The sequence below is a fragment of the Symphalangus syndactylus genome, chromosome 7 (assembly GCF_028878055.3).
Source record: "Symphalangus syndactylus isolate Jambi chromosome 7, NHGRI_mSymSyn1-v2.1_pri, whole genome shotgun sequence".
NCBI classification, from domain to species: domain Eukaryota; kingdom Metazoa; phylum Chordata; class Mammalia; order Primates; family Hylobatidae; genus Symphalangus; species Symphalangus syndactylus.
In genome coordinates, this window is record NC_072429.2 from 6843180 (window position 1) to 6870960 (window position 27781).

The 27781-nt window shown below is 49.8% G+C and overlaps 1 long non-coding RNA gene and 1 other non-coding gene across 2 annotated transcripts; one reads left to right on the forward strand and one right to left on the reverse strand.

Annotated features, from left to right (window-relative positions):
• Positions 1–233: 233 nt before the first annotated feature.
• LOC134737091 (uncharacterized) lies at positions 234–27702 on the forward strand. The gene is made up of 4 exons (XR_010121644.1): positions 234–969; positions 13379–13551; positions 17001–17144; positions 27337–27702. It is a non-coding gene; the product is annotated as an uncharacterized lncRNA (long non-coding RNA).
• Positions 24122–24225, reverse strand: LOC129487040 (U6 spliceosomal RNA). Its single transcript, XR_008659176.1, has one exon. It is a non-coding gene; the product is annotated as a U6 spliceosomal RNA (small nuclear RNA).
• Positions 27703–27781: the final 79 nt, after the last annotated feature.

Consider the following 27781-nt stretch of genomic DNA (forward strand, 5'->3'; position numbering starts at 1 on the left):
GCTGCGCCCGCCGCTGCCTTCGCCTCCGCGCCGCCGTCGCCGCCGCCACCGACGCCGACGCCTCCTCCTCCGCGCCCCCCTCGTTTTCATTGAAAGCAAACAAGCATCATGGCGGCGGCCGCCGTCCCTCAGCCAGCGAGCGCCCGGACCGCCGCCGGCACTCCAACATCCCGGCCGCTCATTGGCCGCCGTCGGCGGGCACAACCATCCGGCCTTCGGCGCGGGGGTCGCTCCGGCACGCCGCTGCCCAGGCCCCGCCCCCTCACCCCCGCGCTGGGGAGCGGTGGCCCGGTCCGACGCGCTGCGGGCCCTGCCTCCCTGCCTGCCGCTCGCCCTCCCTCTTTCCATCCATCCATCGTCTCCTTCTGTTCCCGCTCTCCTCGCTCCTTTCCTGCCTTGGCACTTCTGTTTTCTCCTCTCCTTAGCGCTCCTCCATTTTTCATCTACTTTTTCCGCCTCAGGTTGTCCACTTTTTCTTTTTTTTTTTTGAGACGGAGTCTCGCTCTGTCTCCCAGGCTCTAGTGCAGTGGCGCGACCTCGGCTCACTGCAAGCTCCGCCTCCCGGGTTCACGCCATTCTCCTGCCTCAGCCTCCCCAGTAGCTGGGACTACAGGCGCCCGCCACCACGCCCGGCTAATTTTTTGTGTTTTTAGTATAGATGGGGTTTAACCGTGTTAGCCAGGATGGTCTCGATCTCCTGACCTCGAGATCAGTCCGCCTCGGCCTCCCAGAGTGCTGGAATTATAGGCGTGAGCCACCGCGCCCCGCCGGGTTGTCCACTTTTATCTCCTCTTTTCCTTGATCCTCCTCCCCTTTTTTTCTCCTCTTCCTTCTCCTTAAGCCTTCGCCTGTCAATCACGTCGAAACACAGGTATTTGACCGGAGCCAGTATCTTGATCTGCCTAAAGGACAAGACATTCAATCGTGAACAGTCGAATATTATTCCTTCCTCAATTATACAGAAAAAGAGTAAGTTAACATACCGCTTCAGTCCATTAATGGCAATTCATTCCAGTACATTAATGGACAGTTTTGGTGCTGGGGTCCTAGCCTGGGTAACGGACAGCAGCTGCCGTGCTCCAAGATCAAAAGGTGTTCAGGGCAAACTGGTGATTGAAGGTGAGTAGAGAAATGACTGGGCTGATTCGTGATGCTTACATCAGGAAATATTAGTTGACTGATGGTCAGGGCACAGAGATGAATCAGACCCCACCCAGCCCTGAGTAAGCTCACAGTCTAGGGGCAAGAATAACACCCAACAGACTTAATATTGGAGGTATATTCGTCGGGCGCGGTGGCTCACGCCTGTAATCCCAGCACTTTGGGAGGCCCAGGAGGGGGCAGATCACTTGAGGTCGGGAGTTGGAAAACAGCCTGACCAACATGGCGAAACCCCGTCCCTACTAAAAAGACAAAAAATTAGCCGGGTCTGGTGGCTTGCACCTGTAATCCCAGCTACTCGGGAGGCTGAGGCAGGCAGGAGAATCGCTTGAACCTGGGAGGCAGAGTTTGTGGTGAGCCGAGATCGCACCATTGCACTCAGGCCTGGGCAACAAGAGCGAAACCCTGTCTCAAAAAAAAAAAAAAATAAGAATAATAATTCGAGGTATATGCTGAAGGGTATGGCGTGAAGGAAAAGGAATAGCTGCCTGCCCACCTATGTGGCAAACTAGGATAGGCTGTTAACTGCTTCCTGGAAAATCAACCTTGAAGAAATGAGAGTGAGACAGGTTCCAGGAACTAGCAGTAGCAACAAACCAAGGCTTCTGATTCTGCCAAGGCTGTTGAGAGCTGGGGATGTGGGAAATGGGTTGCTGTTGCCTGGGGTGGAGGAGACATGGCTGGAAGGGCAAGGAAAGGATGAGGGACAAAAGCTGTTGAGAGGTCAAGATGATCCCCCTCTCCCCAGCACGGCCTTGGGATGGTCATTGCTTGGCACTGCCATGACATCAGTAGTGACAGCCCAGGCCTCTAGGGCCATAGGACACTGGGCAAAGACAGGGCAGTGCAGAAGCCCAGGAGTCAGGAAGAACACATGCAGACCAGCAAGCTGCCTGTGGCCATCCCTCCACAACCTCCTCCTGTGCAGCAGGGAGTCGTGCAGCCCTGTGCTGTACAGAGCATCCCAGGCTGAGGGGCCAATGGGACAGACACCCTGCAGGGCCTCTCCTCCACGTGTGGGTGCCCTGGCCGCCTGTGCTCCAGCCTGGGTGCCATTTTGTAATTTGTATGGCCAGAGGCAGCTACCCTCAGCCCGGTGTGGGGACTCACGCCTGTAATCCCAGCACTTTGGGAGGCCGAGGCGGGCAGATGACTTGAGGCCAGGAGTTTGAGACCAGCCTGGCCAACATGGTGAAACCCCGTCTCTACTAAAAATATGAAAATTAGCTGGGTGTGGTGGTGCACACCTGTAATCCCAGCTACTCAGGAGGCCGAGGCAGGAGAATCGCTTGAACCCGGGAGGCGGAGGTTGCAGTGAGCCGAGATCGTGCCATTGTACTCCAGCCTGGGCAACGAGCAAAACTCCGCCTCAAAAAAAAAAAAGGAAGAAAGACCTGTAGGGCATTTTGGAGTTCTTTGAGGCTGCCCTTGCTGTCACAGACTTTGAGGCCTAGAGGGCCTAGAGGGCAGAATGGTTTCGGGGATGGCCCAGTATTGAGAGGTGGGGCCTTTAAGAGGTGATTGGGCCATGGGGACTCTCCCAGGCTGGCAGATCGCTTGAGCTCAGGAGGTTGAGACCAGCCTGAGCAACATAGCAAAACCCCATCTCTACAAAAAATACAAAAAATGGTCCGGGTTTTGGTAGATATTGCCAAATGGCTCTTTGAAAAGGCTGTACCAGTTTATATTTCCACCAACACTGTATGAAAGTCTGCTTCCTTTTTTCAGGTCAACTAAAACTCTGTCTCCGACTCTGTTTCTGTCTGTCTCTTACACATACATGAATAAAAGTCTAAGGGAAATAAGTATTTGAATTTCACAGTATGTATATATGAAGGTAAATAATTCCTCAAAGCTTCTCTGACAATGTTCTCAAGGTTAGGTTACCCTATTTTCTTTAACTGAGGTAAAATTCAGCCCACATGAATGAATGAATTCATTCATGGATTGATTAATGGGTTATCATGGGAGAGGAACTGGTGGCTTTGTAGGAAGAGGAAGACAGAACTGAGCTAGCACCTTCGCACACCCAGCCGTGTTGCTGTGTGATGCCTTGTGCTGCTTTGGGACTGCAGGGAGTCCCCACCAGATGTGGCCCCTTGACCTTGGACTTCTCAGCCTCCAGAACTGTAAGAAATAAATTCCTGGCCGGGCGCAGTGGCTCAGGCCTGTAATCCCACCACTTTGGGAGGGCGAGGCAGGCGGATCACGAGGTCAAGAGATCAAGACCATCCTGGCTAACATGGTGAAACCCCATCTCTACTAAAAATACAAAAAATTAGCCGGGCATGGTGGCGGGCACCTGTAGTCCCAGCTACTCGGGAGGCTGAGGCAGGAGAGTGGCGTGAACCTGGGAGGTGGAGCTAGCAGTGAGAGAAGTCCATATACAGGCAGCCTTTAGGGCTAGTTGATTTATGGCTTAATACGGGTGTGTAAAAGGCCTAGAAACCGGACAAATTTGTTTTTAAACAGCATGTTAAGCACATTTCAAATAATATGCTCTGTATGTCTTTCTTCAACTACTAGACACTGTTTCAGATGAATTAACCTCTAAATTTAAACCAGTGGGTCCGATTGTCAATCGGGGGGGAAAAAAGAACCAAACAAAGCTCTAGGCTGTTTAGACGGTCTGCATTGTATTGATTGTACTCCCCCTAGGAGTTTCTGATGGTTGGGTGTGTGGTGTGAGAGGCAGGGGGCACTGGGGCACCACCAAGCTTGGGCCTGAGCGGCTGGAGGGTGGGTCTGTTTGGCTGCAGCGCCTGGCCAGGGTGGAGTTCCAGGAAGATGCCACAAGATGCCACCGCCTGCTGGCAGATTAATCACTGATACTCCCCTGGGAGAAAAACATTTTGAGTTGCCCTGCTGCTTATTATGGGATATCACGTATTGGCCTGAGAGCAGCAGGCTGACCTAGGACAGGATTCTTTTTTTTTTTTTTTTTTTTTTTTTTTGAGATAGAGTCTCGCTCTGTCACTCAGGCTGGAGTGCAGTGGCATAGTCTCAGCTCACTGCAAGCTCCGCCTTCCGGGTTCACGCCATTCTGCCTCAGCCTTCCAAGTAGCTCAGACTGCAGGCGCCCGCCACTAATTTTTTGTATTTTTAGTAGAGAGGTTTGACCGTGTTAGCCAGGATGATCTCGATCTCCTGACCTCGTGATCCACCTACCTCGGCCTCCTCCTAAAGTGCTGGGATTACAGGCGTGAGCCACGGTGCCCGGCCTTTTTTGTTTGTTTTTTTTTCTTATTATTTATTTATTTATTTTAGATGGAGTTTTGCTCTGTTGCCCAGGCTGGAGTGCAGTGGTGCAATCTCAGCTCACTGCAACCTCTGCTGCCTGGGTTCAAGCGATTCTCCCGCCTCAGCCTCCCAAGTAGCTGGGATTACAGGCACGTGCAGATAATTTTTTGTATTTTTAGTAGAGACAGGGTTTCGCCATGTTGGCCAGGCTGGTCTTGAACTCCTGACCTCAGATGATTTGCCCGCCTTGGCCTCCCAAAGTCCTGGGATTACAGGTGTGCACCACCACACCCAACCTGGACAGGCATTTATTATGGATATTACCCTTGGAAAGTTTAGGGCACGGTGACTTTTGTTCCTTCCAGGTTAACACAAGGCTTTTTAAGTTTCCAAAAACTGACCTGACTGTCCCCAGGATGCCACAACATGCCAGCTGAGGAGTGGCGTTTGTCTCCAGGATACCCAAAGGAGTATTGTGCACTGAACTGGTAGCCCCACATCTGCTCCCCTGCCTCTGCAGGCAGTGGGTTAGTCTAGAACCCCCGTGCGGGGTCCCCAAGAGGAATATCAGCAGAGCTGAAGGCAAAAATCCGAAGAGATGCAGAGAATGTGGGTCCTCCCAGAGATAGAGGAGGCCACAGGCTTTTATCTAGGAGCCCCGGGACAGGAGTCCCAGGTTTCTTCATGCATAGCTTGGTTCATAGGCCACTGTCTGGATTTATTAGGACTCATTCAGTTTCTACAGGAGAAACTGATTTAAAGTGATTTAAACAGAAATGGGAATTTATTGGCTCAGGGTAATGCTAGCTGCTCTAATAAACAGATACAAACAACATCTGTGGGTTGCCACACTCTAAGTTTATTTCTTGGCTAGCTATCCATTGAGGCGTTCCGATTCAGCAGGTGACTTCCCCCATGTGATTCAGGGACCCAGGTCCCTTCCTCTTACGGTCCTGTAATCCCCTAGGGCAGGGATTCTTACTCTGGGGTCTGTGGACCACCAAGGAATCTGTGGATAGAATTCAGGCAAAGGGACCTGTGAACTCAATTGAGTAGAAATTTAGCACTGTCATTTTGGGTATAGGTAACAGATCCCAGCGGGGTAAGCAATCCCCATGACCACCACCAGTAGAAGCCCCAGCCAGATACTTTCGTACCCTATCACAGTTGTGGGAAGATCTCCCCACCCCCAGTTCCTTTTCTTGAGATGAAATTCACATGATATAAAATGAACCATTTTAAAGTATACAATTCAGTACTATTTAGTACAGTCACAATGGCGTGCAACCACCACCTCTCTCTAGCTCTAAAACATTTTCATCACCCTAAAAAGTGTTGGGGTATCCTGAAATACGGGCCAGGTGCGGTGGCTCACGCCTGAAATCCCAGCACTTTGGGAGGCCGAGGCGGGCGGATCACCTGAGGTCAGGAGATTGAGACCATCCTGGCCAACATGGGGAAACCCTGTCTCTACCAAAAATACAAAAATTAGCTGGGTGTGGTGGCAGATGCCTGTAATCCCAGCTACTCTGGAGGCTGAGGCAGGAGGTTGAACCCATGAGGCGGAGATTGCAGTGAGCCAAGATCGTGCCACTGCACTGCCTGGCGACAGTGGGAGATTCCATCTCAAAAAAAAAAAAAATCATTTTCAGTCATTTACTACTTAAATGTGAGAAATATTAGATCTACCAAAAGATTTTATTATTTAATATGGTATTATATGCACAAATATTGTTATAATACTTGAAATAGTTTGGTAACTGTATTTCAATATAACTAGTTCCCTTTGTCATCCTATGTATTTTACTTTATGTTTTTAAAATCATTATTCTGAGTAGAGGTCCGTGGGCTTCATCAGACTTCCAGGAGGTGTCATGGCATAAAAAAAAAAAAACATGGGGAACCCCTGCCCCAGGCTTCGGAGCCCCTCTGTATCCATCTGGTAAAGAGGGAAGAGAGAATAAGGAAGCTCAAGTGCGGCCGGGCGCGGTGGCTCACGCCTGTCATCCCAGCACTTTGGGAGGCCGAGGTGGGCAGATCACCTGAGGTCGGCAGTTCAAGACCAGCCTGGCCAACATGGCAAAACCCCGTCTCTACTAAAAATATAAAAATTAGCCGGGCATGGTCGGGCGCGGTGGCTCACGCCTGTCATCCCAGCACTTTGGGAGGCCGAGGTGGGCAGATCACCTGAGGTCGGCAGTTCAAGACCAGCCTGGCCAACATGGCAAAACCCCGTCTCTACTAAAAATATAAAAATTAGCCGGGCATGGTCGGGTGTGGTGGCTCACGCCTGTCATCCCAGCACTTTGGGGGGCCAAGGCGGGCAGATCACGAGGTCAGGAGATCAAGACCATCTTGGCTAACATGGTGAAACTCCATCTCAACTAAATTTACAAAAAAATTAGCTGGGCGTGGTGGCAGGCACCTGTAGTCCCAACTACTAGGCAGGCTGAGGCAGGAAAATGGCGTGAACCCGGAAGGCGGAGCTTGCAGTGAGCGAGATCGTGCCACTGCACTCCAGCCTGGGCAACAGGGCGAGACCACGTCTCAAAAAAAAAAAAAAAAAAAAGCCGAAGTGCTTCCTAACCAGCTCAGCCCGAAATCACCCACATCACTTCATCTCCCGGCCCATTTGCAAGAACCAGTCATACCTTCCCACCAAAAGCAAAGAAGATTTGGGAAGATTTCCACAAGCCTGGAAATCACTTGCTCAATTCTGTCTGAGCACCTGCTTCCGGCAATAAATCTGTACAGTGGAAGAGAGGGCATGAATTCTGTTGAACAAACATTTCTGACACAGTCTAAATATCTGATGGCCAGATATCCACATTCACACCTTCCAAGGAGTAGAACCTACTCCCCATACCCAAGGGAGGCTGCACCTATTACTGCCTCCACCTCCTGAGCCTGTCTTCCATCCTGCTGCCTGGAGCGGGGAGTTTGCATCTGGGACCATGAGAATGAGGGCCATGAGATCAGAGTAAGAATGGGAGCTGCAGGAAGGCTGGTGGGGTCCCAAGCATCTTGTGAAGCAGAGACAGCACAGTAGCTGTAGGTTGATGCCACCAGAATCAAGTGGTGGATGTGTGACAGAAGACAAGGTTGATGCTCTGCCATGCAGAGACTGAGAGCTTGCTGGCCAAAAGTGGGCTGAGGGTGTTGTCTTCCAAACCAAGCGGATTATTTCAAAAATGGCCTCAGATTTGTTAAATTGTGAAACTGGATAACAAGCAGAACCCAAAAGCAACTAAGTAAAGGACTCGAGTCTTAACGTTTAAACGCTGTGTCCAGACAAGATCTTGGCAATGAGTGCTTTCTTTTTTTTGTTGAGTCGGAGTTTCGCTCTTGTTACCCAGGCTGGAGTGCAATGGTGCGATCTCGGCTCACCACAACCTCTGCCTCCCGGGTTCAAGCGATTCTCCTGCCTCAGCCTCCTGAGTAGCTGGGATTACAGGCATGCACCACCACACCCGGCTAATTTTGTATTTTTAGTAGAGACAGAGTTTCTCCATGTTGGTTAGGCTGGTCTCGAACTCCCGACCTCAGGTGATTCACCTGCCTCAGCCTCCCAAAGTGCTGGGATTACAGGCATGAGCCACTGCACCCAGCCAGCAATGACTACTTTCACATGGAACTAATAGGCTGAGAACAGACTGGATGCCTACTAGGTTTGGGAGGGAAAGGTATTGCCAAAGAAACCATAAATATGGCCTGCAATTACATAATTATTTAACCGCAAAGGCAATGCCCAACTCCCCAAATCTACACCAGTAGGAAGCAGGTGCTGAAATTCCCAAGTCCAATGTGACCATGGAAGAAAATAAACCTTCTAGAAAGCAGGGACAAGATCATTTTCAGTCAATGGGCAAAGGGTTCCCAGATGGGCTCACCTGTAACTCACTACCTCCAGAGCAGAGGGAAAGAAAAGCAGATGGGCAGGGAACAGCCACGACTGTGATTCTACCATCCTCCCACCTTCTGAATTATGTTGTTTATTTGTTTGTTTGCTGCAGTTGTTCTATTCCTAATGTGAATCATATATTGTGTGTGCTGGAAGCAGGTGATAGATAGTCTTTTAGTTCATAGGCTCTGGACCACAGAAGCCATGTGGGATGTAGGCCTTTGGCTGACCCTCTTGGAGAAAGTGTGAGAATGGGATAATATATGAAAAAAGGGTGTGCCTCCCTCAAAATTAACATCTTGTATAATACAATCTCTCTCTCTGTCTTTTTTTTTTTTTTTTTCTGTTTGAGACAAAGTCTTGCTCTGCTGCCCAGGCTGGAGTGCAGTAGCACAATCTCGGCTCCCTGCAACCTTCGCCTCCCAGGTTCAAGCGATTCTCCTGCCTCAATTTCCTGAGTAGCTGGGACTACAGGCGCCCACCACTACACCCAGCTAATTTTTGTGTTTTTAGTAGAGACAGGATTTTCACCACGTTGGCCAAACTGGCCTCAAATTCCTGACCTTAGGTGATCCGCTTGCCTTGACCTCCCAAAGCGTTGGGATTTCGGGCGTGAGCGATAGGTGAAGGGAGGGTAGGGATGGAGCAGGAAGAAGCTCCCCTTGGTAGTTAATTTCTCAATTATTGCTTCATGGTGATAAAATATTCTGTATGATTTCCACATTTTAGAATTTACTTAGATGTTCTTTATGGCTGAATAAAACAATTTTGATAAATGTTCCATGAGTATTTGAAGGGAGTAATAGTTTCTGTGAGAGACTCTCACACTTGTACATGGAAGATAAGGAAAAGAATTTTCACTGCAGCTCTTAAAAAATAACGAATAGATTGAGTTCATCTTTTGTGCCATGCACTGTTCCGGGGTTTCTCAACCATGGCCTGTGGAATTTGGGCTGGGCAGTTCTCGGAGGAGGATGTCCCGGGCATTGCAGGAGGCTTAGCAGCATCCCTGGCTTCTACCCACTGGACACCAGTAGCATCTCCACCAGTCATTTCAACAAAAATGTCTCCAGACATTGCCAGCTGTCCTCTAGGTGTAAAATCAGGCCCAGCTGAGAACCACTGCACTGTTCTAAAGGCTTACATTTATGAATCCATTTAATCCTCGTCACAAGCCTGTGTGGTAGGTTCTCCCACCGTTATCCTCATTTTCCAAATGAGCATCTGTAAACAGAAGCCGGGTGAAGTTAAAAGTAATTTTCCAAGGTCACAGTGCTATTAAGCACCATCTGTAATTGCAGACAAAACCAGAAAACTCAGTCCCCAGAATCAGCTTACATGTCATTTGATGAATTGTGGTACATACATACAAAGGAATGTAGGACAGATTCACTGGTTGATTTGATTTATGTTTGATGAAGAAATCTCAGAAGCGACATTGAGAGAGAAAAAAGCAAGTTGTAGCTATCTTTTCAGATGAGGAGAAAATATGCAATCTCACCTGAAATCTCTGATAATTCTAATTTCAGTTTCCCTTTGCAATTTCCTTTCCGTTCCCAGAATTTTCCTTGTGTTTGTGGGAGCAATGGTTTGGGTCTCTTCTTGGTCTTTTCCTTTCAGGAAGCTGCATTTCCTCAAGTGTCGAGTGGCTCTCATGCTTCCGATCACATTTCCGTGAAAGAAACTACTGGGATATTGGGGGCAGGACTTGTTGACTGGCAGCCATCACCACAGCGCTGACTCTGTCCCTCAAGACCAGGAGTGTACTGGGCAGACACACTTCTCCTAGCTCTGGCAAGCCTGGCACTGCCGGTCCCAGCCAGGCAACTGGGAGGGCACCTGAACTGCCCCTGCCTGGGTGGCCTTAAGGACCCCAGGGGGTGGTGCCAGCCGCGATTCACCCACTTTCCACTTCTTTGCAGCAGCCCATCAGTTAACTATCAGTGTCCCCTTTTCTTTGTGTTAGGGACCCATAGGGCCTGTATTCCTTTACTGTCATGTGAACAGTATTTTGAGAAAACAGTAGGCACTCAACCGAGGCACACTGCTAAGTCTGTTTCCACTCAAGTATCTGCTTTCCAGCTTCCAAGAGTTTCCAAGGCTGTGTTGCTGTTATTCCCTCTTCTGTTCCCACACTTGTAAGATTCTGTGTATGTGACACAGTCATACACACATACACCAGTTAAAATGCTGAAATATCTGGTTAATAAACAGAAGCTTCCCTGAGCTTCAGGTGCCCCATGGCCCCAGCCTTTCCCCTGAGACCACAGCCCCCTACACTTTGTCCTGGGTGGCGAGTGTCTTCCTGCCTTTGGCGATTTCCAGCTTTTCTTCACGTGGGAGGGCAAGGAGCCGCATGCATATGGGTGATGCTGAAGACTTCACCTCCAGTTTAAAAAGGCTCCCTGGATGATTTTGACTACCAGCCAGATTTACAAGCCATTGCACAGACAACAGGGCTAGGGTTCAGACTCTTCCACTTCCCACAAGTGGGGTTTTAGAGACGTCACCTCTGCTCTTTGAGTCTCAGCTTCTCCATCAGTGAAATGGGGATGAGGATCTCTCTTGCAGAGTTGGGAAAATTAAAACAGATGCTGTGTGCAGCGACCCTATCCCATGTGCCCGAGGGCAAGGACCTTGCCCCTCCAGGAAGGTGGTGTAATGTACATGATGACCACCAGGTGGTGCCATTGGCATCGGTGAGGAAGCGCAGCCAGGCTCAGACGTGGGTGGGCGTCTGCAAATCCTGCTTAGCTTTTGCTTGTTTTGGTTTTTTCTTTTAAAATGATAGCTCCGCCAGGAACACAGAGTCAGAATCTCCGGGGTTGGGGCTAAAACGTGTATTTTAGCAAGTGGTTTTAGTCCACACTATGAAAATCTATGATCCACTGTTTTTTGTAGAGATGGGGGTCTTGCTATGTTGCTGAGGCTGGTCTTGAACACCTAGCCTCAAATTATCCTCCCACCTTGGCCTCCCAAAGTGCTGGGATTACCGGCATGAACCACCGTGCCCAGCCTCTTAAGACTGGCTATCTAGAGCACCAAGCAAGGGTGCTCTCTGGAGTAATGGGTTCTTGCCCTTGGCTCTCCCTGGCTTTGGCACAGGACCTCCATGGGTGCATGAGCCCCCGGGATTGATAGGATGGCCCCGATGGAGCCCACTTCCTGGCTTTGATCTTGGCTGTCCCTCCATGACGCTTCTGTGCACACCCTCCTGCCACATCCATGCACAGCATCTGCGCTGAGGAGAGGCTTAGACCCTGCAGCCTGCAGGGAAACGCCACTGGATAAGTAAGTCCTACTGCAGAACGCCCCTCAGCAACAGAAAGCAAAGGAAGGCGTGTCAGGAGGTGCCATAGTCCAGGTCAGAGATGAAGGGACCTGAGCTCAAGTGGTAGAAGGAAGGGAAGAGAGGAAGACTCAAGAAGCTTTCAGGATGTGTGGGGCGGGGAGGAGAGGGACGGATCTAGAAAAGCCTCACCCTCTAACTGTGGTTAAGGGCCAGCAGCAGCAGTAGTTGGGCTTCTTAGAAATGCAAAATCCAGTCTGTAGCCCCAACTACTCAGGAGGCTGAAGCAGGAGGATCACTTGATCCCAGGAGTTTGTGTTCAGCCTGGGTAACATAGTGAGACCCTGTCTCTAAAAGAAAAGAAAGGGAGGGAGGGAGGGAGGAGAAAGAAATAGAAAAGAAAGAAAAAGAAAGGGAAGCAGGGAAGAAGAAGGAAAAGGGAAGAAGGGAGGGAGGAAAGAAGGAAGGGAGGGAGGGAAGGGAGGGAAGGAAGGAAGGAAAGAAGGCAAAAAAAAAATAGAGAAGAAAGGAGAAATAAATCCAGAATCTTGGGCCTCCCAGGCTTGCTGAATGAGAACCTGCATTTTAACAAGACCTCCAGGTGATTTACGCATGCCTTGAAGCGCACAAAAGCCCTGGTCTAGAGTGTGCAAAGCCCTGGTCTAGAGTACCAACTAAGATGCTGGCTACTATGAGTGGGCAGCAATGACATCACCCATGGTAGAAGATGGAGGAGGAGGATGAGCAGGAGAAAGCCAGGGGCGTTGGGGAGGGGGTTATCTGAGTTCCACTGGAGTCTCCAGAGTCGGAGGGAGCCTGAGGTTCCCAGGTGCAGTGTTTGGGAGGAGCTGGGCATGTGCCTGAAGCTGGGGGAGGGCAGGGTCTTGCAGGAGGTACAGGAGTGGGAGCTGTGGGCACACCTGTGATGGCTGGAGTCCTGAGTGCAGATGAAATCTGGGAAGTGGGGTAGCACTGACAGTGCCCAGATGGCCAGTGGTATGGACGGAGTGGATTTGGGCTCAGCTCCTCTGACTCCATGGTTTGTGTTGTCTGCCCAGGGCCTTCCTCAGAGTTGCCTGGCCTTTGTGACAACTTGTCCACCTGACGCTTCCACCCAGTCCTTCACTGGCTTGCAGTCCCCGGTAGCACTCATGACCTTCTTCCTGCAGCCCAGGTCGCTGCTGTCTGAGGTCCTCCTGCCCCCCAACCCAGGGAACTGCGCACCACACCTGCTCGCTTCTGCCAGAATCCTGAGCGGTCCCCCTTATCCCAAGCCTCATTGATTCTGCACCCCAAATCCATCCACTTCTCTTCATTCCCACTGCCACCACCCTGGTCCAAGAACATCACCTTGAATCAGACGACACAAAGGGCCGTCCCAGGATGCAGCACTGACCTCTACAATCTACTCCAGCCACCGCAGTCAGAAGGACTGTCCCAAAATGCAAATCATTCCCACATGCTTCCATGTGGGCATCTCTGGTGGCTTGTCACCAGGACAGTGTTGCTGTCACAACCTCTCCAGCTCTGCCTGGGTCTCTCCCCGTGGCTCCAGCACCAGTCTCCCCCGTGGCCTTCTGCCTCCAGCCAGGCCGGCTCTTTTCAGCCCCAGGACTTCCCATGTGCCCCCACATCTCCGTAGTGGGCTCCTTCCCTACCTCCCCACCTCAGGGAGGCCTTGCGCGTCATTCCCATTCTCAGCACCATTCCCCCGCCAGGGACCTGCGCTGCAGCGACGCATCTGCTCATCGCCCTGGTTATTGTCCGTCTCTCCCCACAATGATCAGCTTCCTGCAGTGAGGACAGCGGGACCAGACACGCGTATTCACTCTGGTGTTGAGTGACCGGCCAGCACGTTCCAGAATCCAGAGAGATCTCAGGTCCCTGGGGCTGAAGTGGCTGGGAAAAGCTTCCTGAAGGTCCTTCCTGAGATAAAGCTGGAAAGAGGGGCAGGCTCTTTGTAAGTACAGACTATTTTGGGCAGGGTCAAGGGTGAGAAACGAGACTGAAGTGTGCACACAGGAGATGAAAGAGACCAACCTGGCTGCAGGGGGCTGGATGGGAGTGCAGAGGGCCTCAAACACCAGCGTGGCGGGGCTAGATCCAGCAGACCCCAGAGGCCTCTGACAGAGTCCAGGTAACCCTGAGCTCTGGCCCTGACGTCCTGCTCCTGACCTCTGTGCCCTGGGCCAGTCCATATCCTGACTCACACCGGGCCCCATTCCCATCTGAGCTCACCTCGGCCTGCGTCTTTGTCAGTTTTCTGTTGCTATCACAGAATATCACAGACTGAGTAATTTACAACGCAGAGAAGCGTACTAGGCTAACAGCGCAGGAGGCCGGGAAGTCTGAGATCAAGGGGCCAGCATCTGGTGAGGGCCCTGCTGACGTGTCATCCTATGGCAGTACGTGGAAGGACAGGGGGTGTGTGTGCTCCAGAGGCAGACGAAGAAGGGACCGAACTCAGGCTGATAACACACCCACTCCCATGATGATGGCATTGATGGACTCGGGAAGGCCCAGCCCTTGTGACCTCACCACCTCTTAAAGGTCCCACCTCTCAGTGCTATTGCACTGGGGACTAAACTGCCAGTGCAGGAACTCTAGGGGACACTTTTAAGCCACGGCAGCTTCTCTGTCCCGACTCCCGTGGCCTTCCTTTCAAGCCCCCCTTTCTCCAGGCCAATAATCACAACTGTCCCCGTCCCAGCACGAGCCGTCAGCCCCTCCTCCACCCAGGCCAGAATCAGCGGCAGCAACCCTGGGCACCGCGACCTGCCCCGCCTGCCTGCCCTTGGGGGCTTTAGCCACGCTCTGAGCCCGTTTCCTCACCTGTAAACCGGGGTGAAGACATTTGCTCCCTGAGCACAGAATGTTTCTCCACCTTCCGGCTTCAGACTTTCTGGACCAATGGGGAAGAGGGGACCTCCTGGGGCTAACTCAGGACCAGAAAACAGTCCCCACCAGCTCTCTAATTTGATCCCAGATGTGTCTTTCTCCTTGAATACAGCGGGACGGGCGGCTCCCTTCCTCACCACCTCCCCTTAGAGCCCTGGATTCTTATCTTGAGTGCAAAGCAGGGCCTCGCCTCGGGGCCCCAGTACACCTCTCCTCCCTCCCATTAGTCCTCCCAGCTCACCTCAGTTCTCCACCAAAGGCTAAGTGTGCCAGCTATCCACAGGCGCCTGCCCAGGGCTTCCTGGCTGTGGCCAGGGTAAGAGCACAAGACAAGCCCTTGGACAACCCACTCCGCCCCGGCCTTCTGGCTTCTGGAAAGCCCTGGGGAATTCCAAGCTCACTGCTGGCCCCAGCCCAAGCTGCCACACTCTGCCTCTCCAACAGCACCATAGCCTCACCCACAAATACTCTCTGCTGCCATCCATTCCTCAGCCCTGATTCCTCCTCCAGGAAGCCTCCCTGGTGACCTCAACCCCCAGGAATGAATAGCATTGATCTTTATGCAGAATTGCAGAACTTTTAAAATTTTATTTTTGAGACAGAATCCTGCTCTTGTCACCCAGGCTGGAGTGCAGTGGCACAATCAGCTCACTGCAACCTCTGCCTCACAGGCTCAAACCATCCTCCCACCTCAGCCTTCCGAGTAGCTGGGATTACAGATGCACTCCACTATACCCAGCTGATTTTCGTATTTTTAGTAGAGACGGGGTTTCGCCATATTGGCCAGGCTGGTCTTGGACTCCTGGCCTCAAAGGATTCACCCCCTTGGCCTCCCAAAGTGTTGAGATTACAGACGTATGCCACCACGCCCGGCCTCAAACTTCTTTTACAGATCCATGCTTTGTGGGGTGTAGGGTCTCCCCTTTGTTTCTGACCAAGTGCCCAGTGCTTGGGGGCTGCCGTGAGCCCCTCCTCCGCTCCCTGTACACAGAATGGAAGCCTGGCTGAGCACTAGGCCTCTCATTTTCTGGACAGGGTCAGGCAGGCATACCTGGGAGCAAGCAACCCTGGCCCTGCGCGTGGCTGAGGGACAGGTTGGGGAACCTTGGAAGCGCATTAGGCCTGAAGCTCAGAATGCAGAAGCTTGAGCCGAGTATTGGGCAGCCACAGAAAATGCTGCACCGCCACCCTGCCTGGGAAAAGAGGCAAGGCAGAGAGGACTCTGTATAGTGGCGTCTTTGGGCAGGCCTGTCCACAGCCACAGGGCTCTTGACGGGTGTTGTCTGGGGATAGGGTGCCAGTAGCTGCGGGGGAAGTGCTGTGCCTGCCAGACCTGCAGCTCCTAGGCTGAGCCACTTTTGGACAGGTCTCCCCCCATCCTGGAGCCCCAAGCCACAGGCCCCAGAGTGCCCTGTGCTGGTGGCTTTCCTGGAGGGGGTGAACCTCGCTGAAAGTTACCAGGTGGCCATCTGGTTAGCATGGACAAGTCCAGCCTGGAGCTACTGAACTGGGGACACAGCCTGGTCCGAGGCACCTTCTCTTAACTCAGCCACGTGCAGCAACTGCCTGAAGGACTGTGGGCCAGCTCACGTTTGGACAGGGACTTTTAGCCTCCCCCTAGCCCAGGCAGGTCATTTTGCAGATGAAGAAACTGAGGTTACAGAGGCTGACACATGATTCTCCAGGGTGTTATGTGGCAGACGTATCTTCACTCCCCTGGTGCCTGTCCCTGTCATTTCTGGGTGGGGAAGGTGAGGGGGGTTTCCTGGCAGGAATCAGTCTGGTCCCTACAAAGGGCTGAGGCCATCATGCTGGGGCTGAGGCAGATGCCGGCCAGCAGGCTACATAAGGCAGAGAGGACCACATGTCACGCTCAGTGGCCAGAAGCACCAGTGCCAGGGCGAGCATCCTTTCAGTAGCAGGGAGGTGGGGTGCACCTAGTGTGTCTGGAGTTTGTCCCTTCCGGTAGGTTTGTAGTCTCGCTGACTTCAAGAATGAAGCTGCGGACCTTCGCAGTCAATGTTACAGCTCTTAAAGGTGGTGTGTCTGGAGTTTCATCCTTCCGGTGGGTTCCTGGTCTCGTTGACTTCAAGAATGAAGCCACGGCCCTTCACGGTGAGTGTTAACAGCTCTCAAAGGTGGCACGGACCCAAAGAGTGAGCAACAGCAAGATTTATTGTGAAGAGTGAATCAATAAAACTTCCACAGCGTGGAACAGGACCCTAGGGAGTTGCTGCTACTGGCCAGGGGTGGGGTAGGTGGCCAGCTTTTTTTATTCCTTTATTTGTCCTTGCCCACATCCTGCTGATTGATTCATTTTACAGAGTGCTGATTGGTCCATTTTACAGAGCACTGATTGGTCCATTTTACAGAGTGCTGATTGGTCCATTTTACAAACCTCCAGCTAGCCACAAAGCGCTGATTGGTGCATTTTTACAGAGCACTGATTGGCACATTTTACAAACCTCTAGCTAGCCACAGAGCACTGATTGGTGCGTTTTATAATCCTAGCTACAGAATGCCGATTGGTGCATTTTGCAATCCTCTTGTAAGACAGAAAAGTTCTCCAAGTCCCCACTGGATCCAGGAAGTCCAGCTGGCTTCACCTCTCACTAGGGGCACCTGCAGGAGACTCAGCAGATGTGGGCATCTTTGGTGAGTATCCACTCCGTCTTATGGTGGCTCCCTTAGGGATCTCTCCTGTCCCACTCTCAGTAGATGGGGTTCCAGCGAGATGGCCCCTTCTGTGCCCTGCAACAGGCCTGGGGCCAAGGCCCGAAGGCTGACCCATAGCATTTCTTTCTCTGTGAAAATTCCTGCTGCTGAGATGGGCATGAGTTCAACCCAGGATGACAGACACCATCCAGGGACTTTTGGAGGGAATGTTTTCTTTGGGTTTATTGAGCTGGGCACGTGGAAGTCAGAAGTGCTGGGGCCTGTGAGGGTGAAGGCGACATGAACTGCAGCTGACTGGGGGAAGTTGGGGAGTGGGGGTGCACAGGCCTGGGGTCGGGGACGGGGCCATGGCCAGGGATGCCCAGCATCTACACATGTGGTCCTTTATCTCAGATCCCATCTTCACTGCGTTTCCATCCCCTCCAAGAAGAGTCCAGCGAGGCTCAGAGCCCAGCAGTCTGAGGCCGGAGCCTGATGTCTTGATGGAGTGCAGCAGCAGGAGCCCACAGGGGGGCTCCAGGTGGAGGCAGGTGGACAGAGGGTGGCCCCGGAGGTGCGTGGGGTGGGGGCAGGGAGAGTCAGGGGCCTGAGCCAAGACCACGTTGTTGATGGGACGTGAGGCCCAGAAGACAGGTGCTGGGAAGGGCCAGGGAGTCTTCCAGAGTCAAGATCCCAGAGCCTCCACCCCCCACCTAATGCTGGCATTTGCAGCTTGGGGTGGGCTAGAGACAGGAGGGGGACTGGGAAGATGGCCCTGATACTTTCCCGAGGAAGCCAGCTTTCTCAGGGGCTGCAGGAGCCATTCGTTCAACAAACCTCAGACCTGTGCTCACCCCTGTGAGGTGGGGGGCGTGGGGCCTGGGTTAGACCCAGTTCTGACCTTGCCCTCCAGAGCCCACGAGGATAAGGGGAGGCAGGCCTGGTCCTCACACCAGGTGCCCAGCATCCTGCCCAGGCTGTGGTGGGGCTGACCACCCTGCGATGAGGGTCCGTTTCTACCTCCTCTGCTGCAGAAAGGACAGGGTCTGTCTAGGGACAGATGTGGAGACCCTGAAAGATGCAGCAGCAGCATGGGCCTGGGTGGGAGGAGCTGGAGCTGGAGGAAGCTGGGCACCAGCTGTGAGCCCCACCTCACATCTCCAGTTCACCTGGATTTCTCAGTAATCCCTCAGGCTGGCCTGGGCTGCAGAGGGGGCCCCAGCTATATCAGCAGGCAAGGCCTGCTCTGGGGCAGGCTGGGAAGCCCTGGCTTGTCAGAGAACAGACACCACACTGAGCAGACATGGCTGCAACCCCATGCAGACAGAGAAGAGCAGCTTTCAGGGCTGCTGACTTTGCACTTGAACCCCAGATGACTCCCACAGACCCTGCTAGACCTCTCCACCAGGCCGCAGCTTCCAGGAGGAGGAGATGCCCCATGGCTGATGCAACAAGTTACCACAAACTTGGTGGCTAACACAAGTTTATTCTTTACAGTTCTGGAGGCCACAAGTCTAAAGTCAGTTGTACGGGGTAAAGTCAAGGTGTCAGCAGGGTTGGTTCCCTCTGGAGGCTGCAGAGGAGAATCTGCTCCTGGCCTCTGCCAGCTCCTGAGGGCTGCCAGCATTCCTTGGTTTGTGGCCACATCCTCTAGTCTCTGCCTCCCTGGTCATATCGCGTTCTCGTCTGTGTGTAATCTCTCTTCCACCTTCTCTTCTGTGTGTAGTCTCTTTTCCTCACTCTTGTAAGGACACTCGTGATTACATTTAGGGCCCACCTGGCTAACCCAGGACAACTTTTCCATCCCAAGATCCTTAACTTAGCCAGGTGCGGTGGCTCACACCTGTAATCCCAGCACTTTGGGAGGCCGAGGTGGGTGGATCACTTGAGGCCAGAAGTTTGAGATCAGCCTGGCCAACATGGTGAAACCCCATCTCTACTAAAAAATACAAAAATTAGCCAGTCCTGGTGCATGCCTGCAATCCCAGTTACTCGGGAGGCTGAAGCAGGACAATCCTTTGAATCCAGGGGGCAGAGTTTGCAGTGAGCCGAGATCGTGGTAGTGCACTCCATCCTGGGCAAGGGAGTGAGACTCCATCTCAAAAAAAAATCCTGGCCGGGGCCTGTAATCCCAGCACTTTGGGAGGCCGAGGCAGGCAGATCACAAAGTCAGGGGATCGAGACCATCCTGGCTAACACGGTGAAACCCCGTCTCTACTAAAAATACAAAAAAAATTTAGCAGGGTGTGGTGGTGGGCGCCTGTAGTCCCAGCTACTTGGGAGGCTGAGGCAGGAGAATGGCGTGAACCCAGGAGGTGGAGCTTGCAGTGAGCCAAGATTGCACCACTGTAGTCCAGCCTGGGCAACAGAGCAAGACTCCGTCTCAAAAAAAAAAAAAAAAAAAATCCTGGCCAGGTGTGGTGGCTCATGCCTGTAATCCCAGCACTTTGGGAGGCCAAGTCGGGTGGATCACCTGAGGTCAGGAGTTCAAGACCAGCCTAGCCAACATGATGAAACCTGGTCTCTACTAAAAATACAAAAAATTAGCCGGGTGTGGTGGCAGGTGCCTGTAATCCCAGCTACTTGGGAGGCTGAGGCAGGAGAATCACTTAACCCAGGAGGTGGAGGTAGCAGTGAGCCGGGATCACACCACTGAACTCCAGCCTGGGTGACAAGAGCGAAACTCCATCTCAAGGCCGGGTGTGGTGGCTCACGCCTGTAATCCCAGCACTTTGGGAGGCCAAGGCAGGTGGATCACGAGGTCAGGAGATCAAGACCTTCCTGGCCAACATGGTGAAACCGTCTCCACTAAAAATACAAATATTAGCTGGGCATGGTGGTGTGCACCTGTAGTCCCAGCTACTCAGGAGGCTGAGGGAGAACAATTGCTTGAACTCAGGAGGCAGAGCTTGCAGTGAGCCGAGATTGCACCACTGCACTCCAGCCTGGGCAACAGAGCAAGACTGCATCTCAAAACAACAGCAACAACAACAAACAAAATAAAAAGGGTACATCATTGGCTCAATACTGTCACTTTTTAGAACCTACCCTTTGGAAGTAATCCTTAAAAATTAAAACAAAATGTTGAAGAATTATACCAAGAACAGCAGTCTGTTCATTTCCTGTTCTTCTATTTGATTATTTAGGCATTAGTTTATTTAGTTTTGCTCTTGTTGCCCAGGCTGGAGGGCAGTGGTGTGATCTCGGCTCACTGCAACTCTGCCTCCCAGGTTCAAGTGATTCTCTTGCCTCAGCCTCCTAAGCAGCTGGGATTACAGGCCCGCACCAACACGCCCAGCTAATTTTTTGTATTTTTAGTAGAGACGGGGTTTCACCGTGTTGGCCAGGCTGATCTCGAACTCCTGACCTCAGGTGATCCACCCAACTTGGCCTCCCAAAGTGCTGGGATTACAGGTGTGAGCCACCGCACCCGGCCCATGTTTTTATTTTCTAAAAGCCGTTTTTTTTTCTCTGTAGTTTCTCTCTTTTATTTTATTTTTATTTATTTATTTACTTATTTAGAGACAGAGTCTTTCTCTGTCACCTAGGCTGGAGTACAGTGGTGCAGTCTCAGCTCATTGCAACCTCCACCTCAGCTTCAAGTGATTCTCGTGCCTCAGTCTCCCAAGTAGCTGGGATTACAGGCGTGTACCACTATGCCCAGCTAATTTTTGTATTTTTAGTAGAGGCGAGGTTTCACCATGTTGGCCAGGCTGGTCTCAAACTTCTGACCTCGTGATTGGTCTGCATCGGCCTCCCAAAGTGCTGGGATTATAGATGTGAGCCACCGCGCCTGGCCTCACTCTTTTTTTTTTTTTTTTGAGACAGAGTCTTGCTGTCACCCAGGCTGGAGTGCAGTGGCGCAATCTCGGCTCACTGCAGGCTCTGCCCCCCTGGGGTTCACGCCTTTCTCCTGCCTCAGCCTCCCGAGTAGTAGCTGGGACTACAGGCGCCCGCCATCTTGCCCTGCTAAATTTTTTTGTATTTTTAGTAGAGACGGGGTTTCACTGTGTTAGCCAGGATGGTCTCGATCTCCTGACCTGGTGATCCACCCGCCTCGGCCTCCCGAAGTGCTGGGATTACAGGCGTGAGCCACCGCGCCCGGCCTCACTCTTTTGCTAAAATTTAAAATTCTGTTCTTGAATAATGAATGCACTACCTCCCTGGGGATATTAATAACAGGCTTATTTTTAAAGCCTTTCTTTCCATGTGTGGTTTCTGCCTCATTCAAGCTCTTGTTTGTTTGCCTGTTAGTTTTGGTCTGTAGACTTGACATAAGAAGCTTTCCTCAAATGCGTGGTAATCTTTAACAATCCATTCACATTCAACAATGGGGAAAAATAGGATGGAGGATTTTCAGTTCTAGCCATGACAGAGAAACAAGAGTTGGATTCAGCTTTGTGTTTGTGTGTTTTCTACAGCAATAATACTGTAGAAAATACATGGAGTAAAACTACAGAAATGTGACTTTGAAAGAAGAGAAACACATGTGCTAAGCTCCATATTAATCCCAGCTTTCTGCCTGGGAGAACTTTCCAAACAATAAACTGTGGCTGAGATAGGAGGCATTGGCCTTATTGGGTAAAGGACATGGAGATTAGACTTTAGAGCTGCTGCAGCAGCGGAATTTACGGGGCAGAGTAAGAGAGAGGAAGGACTGGTGCAAAGAAGAAACGGAGCAAGATGCATAGTGCTTCCGTTGACTCCGGCCAAATACTAAGCTGGAATGCTCAGGGTAATATTCTGTGAGGCCAATGAGAGAAAAACTACTGGGAAACTGAACTGAATTGATTTCAGAGGTCATATAACATTGGAAAAAAATTGTATTTCAAACAACTCAAATAGAACGAATTTGCTGAATGCCAAGCATTCGTATGAGATGCCATAAAGGTAAACAAAAAACACTCTTTAAAGGAAAACAACATAATCTAGACTGATAATAATGTAGCAAAACAACGTCCAACACATCATAAAAAAATTACTACACATATAGGAAGTAGCAGAAGCCCATAAAGAGAAAAAGCGGTCAGGGAGGGTGGCTCCTGCGTGTAATCCCAGCACTTTGGGAGGCTGAGGTGGGCGAATCACAAGGTCAGGAGTTTGAGACCAGCCTGACCAACATGGTGAAACCCTGTCTCTACTAAAAATGCAAAAATTAGCCAGGCGTGGTGGCACGTGCCTGTAATCCCAGCTACTCAGGAGGCTGAGGCAGGAGAACCACTTGAACCCGGGAGGCAGAGGTTGCAGTGAACCAAGATTGTGCCACTGCACTCCAGCCTGGGCGACAGAGTGAGACTCCATCTCAAAAAAAAAAAGAAAAAAAAAAAGAGAAAGAAAGGGTTAATAGAAACAAACCCAAAGATGACAAAGATTACAGGATTGGCAGCTAAGGTTTTTTGACCAGCTATCACAAGAAATTATTCAAGGTTTAAAGAAAAGCATGGAAATAGTAAACACATGGGGACTCAGCACAGAAATGAAAGTGTGAAAAAGAAAAATTAGAAATTCTAGAACTAACAGATACGATATCGGAAATTAAAACTTCACAGGATGGACTTAGGAAAATGAATGGCGCAAAGAAAGGGTTAGCAAATCTGAAGGCAGGTCAATAAAATCTATCCAATTTAAAGCGCACAGAGAAACACAGAAAGAGTAGAGCTTTGGTGGTCTGCAGGGGCATATCAAGCACTCTAAGACAAATGTAATTAGAGCCTTAGAAGGAGATAAGTTATATTGGGGCAGAAAAATATTTGAAAAAATGGTGCCAAATTTTTTCTAATTTTGATGAAAATTACAACCCATATATCCGAAAAGCTCAATAAACTCCAAGCAGTATGAACACACACCCCTAGCCACATTAAAGTAGAATTGCTGAAAACAAAAAATAAATAGGATATCTTGAAAGAAGTCAGAAGAAAAGTTGCAGTATATATCGGAAAACAACAATAGGAATGACCGTGTTCTCATCAGAAATAACAGAACTCACAGAAAATGAAACATGAAGTTCTGAAAGAAAAAAAGAAATCTGTCAATCAGAATTACACATCTATTGAAAATACCATCAGAAATGAAGGTGAAATAAAGATGTTTTAAATAAACAAAAGCTGAAATAATTCACTAACAGAAGATCTACATTACAAGAAATATTAAATAATTTTTCAGTATGAAGAGAAACACTGCCAGATTTTCCTTTGTTTAATGAGTTGCCCTCAAATATTTGTCAAAAATTAGTTCTCCAAGTATATGTGGGTCTATTTCTGCAGTCTCTTTTCCATTAATCAATTTCTCTATTATGCCAATCCCATACAAGTCTGATTATCGCTTTATGATAAGTACTGAATTTAGATAATGTTACCCTTCTAACTTTGTTTGTCTTTTTCAAAATGACTTTGGCTCTTCTAGGTGCTTTTAATTTTCATTTTTTTTCTTTCTTTTTTCCTGAGAAGCCTCTAATCTCTCATAGGTGCTTTAATTTTCTTTTCTTTTTATTTTATTTATTTATTTATTTTTATTATACTTTAAGTTCTAGGGTACATGTGCACAACGTGCAGGTTTGTTACATATGTATACATGTGCCATGTTGTGAATTTTAGAAATAGCTTTTCAATTTCTATATTTAAGAAAACCTACTGATTTTAATTGGAACTGTATTAAATCTATAGATCAATTTGGGGATAATTAATATGTTAATTGCAATTCATTGTTTCTGTGGCGAGACAATCACTGTAAAGTCCTATTTTGCCATCTGGCTTCACTTCTATCCAGCAAAAGAGAGAATCTTGAAAGCATCACAAGAGAAGTAAACTTGTCTCATATAAGGGATCCTCAATAAGATTAACAGCTGATTTCTCATCAGAAACTACGGAGGCTGGAAAGTTGGCATATTTAAAATGATGAAAGAAAAAAAAAACGGTCAACCAAGAACTCTATATCCAAAAAACAATTCCTTAAAAAATTTGTAATTTAATTTTTATTTCTATTAAAATGAACACTTCACAAATTTGCATGTCATCCTGGCCCGGGGGCCCTCCTAATCTTCTCTGTGTCATTCCAGTTTTTAGAATATATGCTACTGAAGCAAGGGGACCCAGAAAAACAATTCTTCAACCAATGAGAGTTCAAAGCCCTTTCATGGAGAACAATCTCATCAATAAATGATGCTGGGCCAACCGGATATCCAAATGCAAAAAAATAAAGCTGAGGCCTTTCCTCACACTATAAACAAAAGTTAACTCAAAAGGGACCGAAGCCCTAAGTATAACAGTTAAAGGTACAAAAAACTCTTAGAGAAAACACTGGGGCAAATCTTAATGTCCTGGATTTGGCAATGGATGCTCAGATGTCACCAAAGTCACATGCAACAACAACAATACATAAATTTGTACTTTATCAAGACTAAAAACTTTTGTTCATCAAAGAACACTGTCGGCCAGGTGTGGTGGTTAACGCCAGCACTTTTGGGAGGCTGAGGCAGGTGGATCTCCTGAGGTCAGGAGTTTGAGACCAGCCTGGCCAACATGGTGAAACTCTTATCTCTACTAAAAATACAAAAATTAGCCAGGCATGGTGGTGCATGCCTGTAATCCCAGTTACTCGGGAAGCCGGGGCACGAGAATCGCTTGAACCCAGGAGGCGGAGGTTGCAGTGAGCTGAGATCATGCCACTGCATTCCAGCCTGGGCGACAGAGCGAGACTCCTTCTCAAAAAAGAAAAAAAAATAAAAAATAAAAATAAATAAATAAGTGAATGAATGAATGAATCAATGAATAAATTAGTCAGGTGTGGTGGTGCACACCTATAGTCCCAGCTACTTGGGAGGCTGAAGTGGGAGTATCACTTGAGCCCAGGGGTCTGAGGCTGTAGTGAGCTATGATTATGTCATTGCACTTTAGCCTGGGAGACAGAACGAGACCCCGTTTCTTAAAAAGAGAGAGAGAGGGAGAAAGTGTGAAAAGACAACCCTTAGAATGGGAGAAAGAAATTGCAAATCATGTATCTGATAAAAAATCTACTATCCAGAATATATAAAGCATCATTATCATTATTATTATTATTATTATTTTTGAGATGGAGTTTCACTCTTGTTGCCCAGGCTGGAGTGCAATGGTGCAATCTTGGCTCACCACAACCTCTGCCTCCCAGGTTCAAGTGCTTCTTCTGCTTCAGCCTCCTGAGTAGCAGGGATTACAGGCGTGCGCCAGCACGCCCGGCCAATTTTTTTTTTGTATTTTTAGTATAGATGGGGTTTCTCCATGTTGGTCAGGCTGGTCTCGAACTCTTGCTGTCAGGTGATCTGCCTGCCTGGGCCTCCCAAAGTGCTGGGATTACAGGCATGAGCCACCACACCTGGCCGTATAAAGCACGGTTACAACCTAACAACAATAAAGACATACAACCCAACTTAAAAATGGACAAAGAACTTGAATAGATATTTATTCAAAGAAGATACACAAAGGGTCAACAAGCACATGAACAGATGCTCAACGTCACTAATCATCAGGGAAGTGCAAATCAAAGTCACAATGTGATATCAGTTTACAACCACTACGATGGCATAACAGCAGAAATTAACAAGTGTTGACAGTGTCTCAGTCCATCTGTGCTGCTGTAACACAACTCCATGGACTGGGTAAATTATAAACAATAGAAATTTATTTTCTCACAACTCTAGAGGTTGGGAAGTCCAAGATTAAGGCTCCAGCAGACTTGGGGGCTGGCGAGGGCTGCTCTCTTTGCTTCCAAGATGGTGCCCTGTTACTTCATCTTCCGGAGGGGATGAGCACTGTGTTCTCACAGGGAACAGAGAAGGGGTGGAAAGACAAGGCTCCTAGCGGGAAACCGTGGCACATCCCATCTCCCTCAGTCTCTTCTCTGAGTCCTCTCTCCAAGGGGCCTGGAGGGATGGACCAGGTACTTGGTAGGAAAGGAAAGCTCTGTCAGCCTTTAGGGCCACACTTAAATGGGACATGAGGGCCCAGCACCCTGAGGGTGGGGCTTGACATCAGATCCTGGGTCGATAATTGAGGAGGCTGGCAGTGCAGTTACTTGTGCAAGCCTGTAAGTGTTCAGCCTCAGTTTCTTATCTAAGAAGCCACAGGTGATACTGGAGAGACAGAGAGAAAGAGATAGAGAGATGACCTGGGCTGATTTCCCCAGAGAGCCTGGCCCCAGAGACACAGATCTGGGTTAGTATCTCAGTTTTACACCTAAACACTTAGTAAATCTTTGTAAAGTTACCAATCCCTTGGAGCCTCAGCTTTGTTGTCTGTAAAATGGGGACAATAATACCTGCCGAAGACCGTAGTGAAGGAAAAGTGAAGAAAGATTTTATACCGTGTCTCATTCCCCAAACATTTTGAGGCAGCGAGATGATGTACGCAGAGGACCTGGACCAGTCAGCCTCCTTTGCTGCATTCCCTCTCCCTCCACATCCTTTCCCTTCCTCCCTCCCAGGTTGCCTTCATGACCTCACCTGTTTCCCACCCACGATTTCAGGAAAGGGTCTGATAATCCTATCCTATGCAGAAAGCCGGTCTGTGTGTGAGCCCAGGGCCCAGGGCCCCAAGACTGGCAGAGAGGAATGGGGGGAAGACAGGGTCTCCCCAGGGCCCCTGACAACCCAGCTTTGCCCAGTGTAAGCCTGGCTGGGTTTCCACCAGGTGTTCAGGGGTCACTCCAGCTCACAATCCGTTTGCACTGAAGTTGTACCTGTGGCCATGGCAGCACGGTACCAGCTTGCAAACACACCCTGCCCCCGCCCCCACCTTCCTAGCGGACCTGCCTCTCCCCCAGATCCAGCCACCACACTCACCTCTCCAGGCACCCCGCTGGCCAGGCCCCAGCGCACATGCCTTCACGTGGCTGTAATCACAGCACCCTTTCCAGCTGCTTGCGTGGGCCTCCAAGTTGCGACACAGTGCTCAGAACTTTGCTTTCTAGTGCCGTCAAGCCAAAGCACGTAACTCCAGAGCCACGCCCTTGCCGTGAGTGGTTTTCCCCTTCTTTCAGGTTATTTCATCAGGGTAAATTCCCAGTAATCAGAGTCTTGAGCTAGAGAGCATGAATATTTGTATGGTTCTCGCTGCTTATTGCTAAATTATTTTCCCAGAGGCTTGTGTGCTTTTGCTATGAATAAATGAATAGACTAGTTTTACTATAGTATTACTGCCATTGATTCTTTTTTTTTTTTTAGACAGAATCTCACTCCATCACCCAGGCTGGAGTACAGTGACATGATCTCAGCTCACAGCAACCTCCACCTCCTGAGTTCAAGTGATCCTCCTGCCTCAGCCTCCCAAGTAGCTGGGATTATAGGCATGCGGCCACCACGACTAGCTAATTTTTATATTTTTAGTAGAGACGGGGTTTCACAGTGTTGACAGGGTAGTCTCAAACTCCTGACCTCAAATGATCATCCGTCCTCAGTTTTTCAAAGTCCTGGGATTACAGACGAGCCACTGCACCTGGCCTCATTGATTCTTATCATTAACTTTTCAAAATTTTTGCAAATAGCTTTTGTGTGTGTGTGTGAGAGAGAGAGAGAGAGAGAGAGAGAGAGAGACAGGGTCTCACTCTGTCACCCAGGCTGGAGTGCAGTGGCACCATCATAACTCACTGCAGCCTTGAACTCCGGGACT